General features: G+C 32.6%; 1 non-coding gene across 1 annotated transcript; it reads left to right on the top strand.

The window, feature by feature from the left end:
• The first annotated feature begins 3,242 nt into the window (after positions 1-3,242).
• Positions 3,243-3,404, top strand: LOC111818574. The gene has a single exon (XR_002822531.1). It is a non-coding gene; the product is annotated as a U1 spliceosomal RNA (small nuclear RNA).
• The last annotated feature ends 1,532 nt before the right edge of the window (positions 3,405-4,936 follow it).

The following is a 4,936-nucleotide window of genomic DNA, read 5'->3' as shown; positions in this document are numbered from 1 at the left end:
TATTCTTATAATTCACTAACACTAGGTATAATTATCACTGTACCTAAAAACTCATTTTGATATTAGTTTGAATGTCTTCAGTGGCTGGTTATAATAATTATATCATAGTTCCTTTGTCATCAGTGTATTCTGTTTAGTGACATAGCTCCTCAAGTTTGTTGTCTACATCTTGTTTGTTTTCTTGAGACAAGTTTCCACACAGTAGCATATGCTGTCTTTGAATTCACCTGTCCTTGAGCTCACAACTCTCCTATCTCAGTCTCCCCACATGCTGGACGAGAGCGGTGTGCCCTCACACAGAGCGAAAAGCTGTTGTTCATTTTCTAACTGGAATTTTTAATTGTTGGGTTTTGAAACTCCATTGTACCCCACATGCAAGTTCTGTGTTAGATATGTTGTTTACAAATGTTTTCACCTTGTAGAGTCATATAAATAAGTAGTTTATTTTTCTTCCTTTATCAAAGTAAGTTCCTGAAATTTTTGTCCAGTCCTATTTATTAAGTTTTTGTTTACATATTATGTGTTTAGTGTCAAGTTTGAAAACAATCATGAACACACTCAGCTACCTTAACTTTGATGAAAGAACCAAATACCTTCACTGGAAGAAACCCTCTTAATAAATGGTGTTAGGAAAACTGGCTTTCCACATTCCAAGCATTGAACTTAGATCTATATTTCTCACTATGCACTAAACTCAAATCAAAGTGAATCAAATGTCTAAATATTAAAACAGAAAAACTTGACCTCCTGGAAGACAGAATAGGTACAATTTATGAAAACGTATGTGTGGCACAGGCTCTGTAATCAAAACTTAATTCCATAGGAAATTTTACAAAGAATCAAGTATTGAGATCACATCTTATTAAAAAGCTTTTGGGGACCGGGGAGATGGCTCAGTGGAAAAAGTGCTTCCCTGGCAAGTGCAAGGGCCTGAGTTCAATCCCTAGTTCCACAAAAAAAAGCTGTTGCACAACAAAAGAAATCCCGACAGAGTGAAGAGACAACTCACAGAGACAACTCACCCAACTTCTCCTCAGAGAAAGGAATAATATCTACAATATGTAAATAACTAAAAAAAAAATCAGATTCCTCTCTCCCCAATTTAAAAACCCAGTTCAAAAAAGTGGGTATGTGAAATGAACAGACACTTCTCAGGTAAAATACAAACAGCAAATAAATATATGAAAAAATGTTCACTGTCATTTGTCTTTCAAAAGATGCAAATTAAAACAATACTAAGTTTCCATTTGAGTACAAAATAAATGACTATCACTAAAAAATCACCAAAGAAAACAGCAGGCAGGGATATGTGGGGAAGTAACCCTTCTGCACTTCTGAGCATCATCCAAAGAAGTTAAAAGCATCTTACCACAATGATGTATATAACCCCATGTTTGTAGCAGCATCATTTATAATACCCATACCCTGAAAATAGCACCATGAATGGATCAATGGATAAAGTAAAAGTGACATTTATATTCAATAGCATACTACTCTTCCAGAAAGAAAGATAAACCTGAAACATTTTTAAGTAAATAGAGACACCCAAGATCACAATTTTAAGTAAAATAAATAGGATGCACAAGTTTAAATATCACACTGTTGCACTTTCATGAGAAACCCAAAGGGTAAATAAGGAGATAAATAGAGTAGAGGTACTGGAAAGCAAGGAGAACATGCTCAGATAGGAAGAGGAAAAGGAGGAGAGGAAAGAAATATATGAAGAAGACTAAAAAATAAAAAGAAGATTTTATAAGTGGAGAGGAGAAGAACGGCCAAAGAACAGGATGAGAATAGGGAAAAAAGAGAAAAATTAAGATATAGTACGTACAGGTATTCCCTATGATGAATGTGATCATTATGGAAGCCAAATATGTACCAATAAAAAAGTTGCAATAAAGCTAATTACTCAAAGTGCCTGAAAAATAAATCAGTCACCAGATGCTACCTTACAAATACTTTCTTCCACATTATCATCTAAAAACTAATAGTTTTGCATTTTGTATTGAAGCCTGTCTGATACATTTTGAAGTAATTTCTATGTAGTGTGTATTAGATCAAAGTTTTTCTTTTATCCATTTTTAAAAATTGTCTATGAATGTCCAGTTGCTGCGGCATCATTTATTGCAGGGCTACTCTTCACTGATGAACTCTGGTTCTTCAATTGAAAGTCAGTTGTGTGGATTCATGAGGAAACTAATCGATACTGTTGTGTTCTGCTGATCATACTTCTATCCCTATGGTTGTAGCACATTGTCTTGGTATTATATGTACACAGTTTTAACAACTATATATTTCCCTCCATATTATGCTTTTCTAAGAGTTAAGCTTTAGCAGTGTATTTTATTTGACTTTGCAAAGTAAATGTCTTTTTCCATGAAAACTTTTCCGACATTTTGACATTGTATCAAATTATGTAAATTAATTTGATGGAATATTGATATCTTCATAAATGCTGAGTTTTCCAATTGTAAAGACAGTTCATTTCAGTCTTATTTCCTTGATCAGTGCTTTGTAATTTTCATCTTAGATATACTATATATATTTGATTAGGTTTATTTAAACATACATTACTTTCTTTGGAGCAAACATAAACATTATTATATATTTTTGTTTTTATGCCTATATGTTCACTCAAGATGTAAAATGATATTAAATTTAGTATCTTTAAAATTTATTTTTATCTGATACATGAAAAAAAAATTAGAGCATATTAGTGGAGTGCCATATGCTGTTTTTCATACATGTGCATATTATATAGCATTCAACTCAGATTCAACATATTTGTCTCCTCAAGCATTCATTAATTTTTACATTAAAAACATTAAAAATCTTTTATAGTTTTTTGAACTACACAAAGCAGCTTTTAGTTACCACTATCTACATCCACCTTGTAGTGGTATATAGCACACTGGAACGTCCTACTTTATATAATTCTTACTTTGTACCTAATGATAAGTTCAATCTCTTTTAGTGAATTCTTGATCAAAGAAGTTTTCTATTTCTAACTACGGAGAATTCTCATTGCAAATGAATATCAAATATTTTAAGAGCTGATGTTCATTTATACTTGTGTCTATATTTTCCTATTTTATCCCAATTAAATGACAGACTACCATAATTTTACCCTTTGCTGTTCCATCCTCGCCAATTTAGAACAGTGTCCCTTGATCTCTACTTAAAAGCCATCTTATACTTTGGTAGATTTGATTTCCTAAGATTTTGTTAAGATTTTTTCATGTTTACTTACCTTGCAAGGGAGATACCATGAGCACAGAGGTGGCTTTCCCAAGGTAAAACTCATCCATTGCACTCTGGTTGTGCTGACTCCGGCTACTTCCCCAAGTGTGGAAAATGTGACTGCATAATTTTTGGTGGTGGGGGATGGCATTTGCAATTTCGCCTGAAAAACCAAGGTTTTTAAAGTTTATGCTCATGAGATAGATTGTCCGATATACATTTCCTCTTTGATTATGTTATCAGATAAATACTGGCCTTATGCCCATCAATAGGTGACAAAATTTTTAAGTTATCCACTTAGAGGATTTTTCTGGATTTGAGAAGTCAATTTTTGTTGTAAATGAAAATTTACCATTTAATTATGCTCACAACATGTGTCATATTGTCAGTGGTGTTTTTAATTGTCATTGGTACAATGTTTCTAATCTCTTTTAGAAAGTTTATTTTTGCCCACCTTAGCAAATCACATTAGTAATCATGTTATATTCTATATATTCATGATTTATTGCTCTGTTTAATACCAAAGAAATTAACACATCAGTAGTGAATGAAGTACTATCCTGAAAAATTATTGCTTGAAAGTAAGGTACATTACAAGGCCTCAGGTGAGTTTTTCAAAGCAATCTGAAAGATGTATGCTCTTGCCATGTTAACTTCATGAAAATATTTTATACCTCTTACATGTTCAAAATAATCAGCAACAGGAAAAACATTGTTTTCTAGAACATTTTTAGTATTGTTGATATTGTGGACAGAGTACTGAACACGTACCAATACTACTACTCAGTAGTGGTGACTTTGACCAAAACCTCTGCAAATCACCTATGGCTGCAGTAAGGGCATTAGCATAATTGTTAGGAAAAACATTTAAATAACATCATTTTGGAAGCAATACAATTGTTTTTTTTTTTTACTACAAATGCTTGTATTTTATCATACCCTTATATGGACTCAAGTATGATAAGCTTTAGTGCAGATAAGGATAACACTGATGCTGACATCGACAAAAATATTCTTTAAATATGCCAAAGGTGGGATTATCGGATACTATAGATGGGAAGCTTAGCATTTGTGGATAATCAAATTTGGAAAGAGGACTTATATTTTCTGTGTAAAAATAATAGCACTGAAAAATACTTCTGGAAAAAAGGAGAGCATTAAAATATATCCTGGGTTCAAAACATGTTTATCTATTTCCAAATGCTATGCATTTTATAATGCATGATACACACTGGTTGTCAATGTCTCAGGGACCACTGCAATAGGTATGCCAAGACAGCTCCTTGTAGCTCAGCATTTTAACAATGATTTAAATATAAAGATCTGTGAAAAAGATATATCAAATATATAAACAATTTATATTTCCTATAAAACCATGTAGAACAGTGTACAAGTTTTTCTCAAAACAAAGCAAAGATAATGGTTCCTGTGAAAAATATTTTCTTAAGAATTTTTTTTAAAAAACCATAGGAGCTGGGAGGATGGCTCAGTAGAATAAGCACTTGCCTGGCAAGTACAAGGGCCTGAGTTTAATCCCTGGTTCTGCAGAAAGAAAGAAAGAAAGAAAGAAAGAAAGAAAGAAAGAAAGAAAGAAGAAAGAAAGAAAGAAAGAAAGAAAGAAAGAAAGAAAGAAGAAAGAAAGAAAGAGAGAGAAAGAGAGAGAAAGAAAGAAAAGAAAATGAGCCAGAGAGATCTC

This window comes from Octodon degus, unplaced genomic scaffold (genome assembly GCF_000260255.1).
Source record: "Octodon degus isolate 3935 unplaced genomic scaffold, OctDeg1.0 scaffold00095, whole genome shotgun sequence".
NCBI lineage: Eukaryota > Metazoa > Chordata > Mammalia > Rodentia > Octodontidae > Octodon > Octodon degus.
The sequence above is the reverse complement of the archived record's forward strand: the minus strand, read 5'-3'. Positions and strand labels throughout refer to the sequence as shown.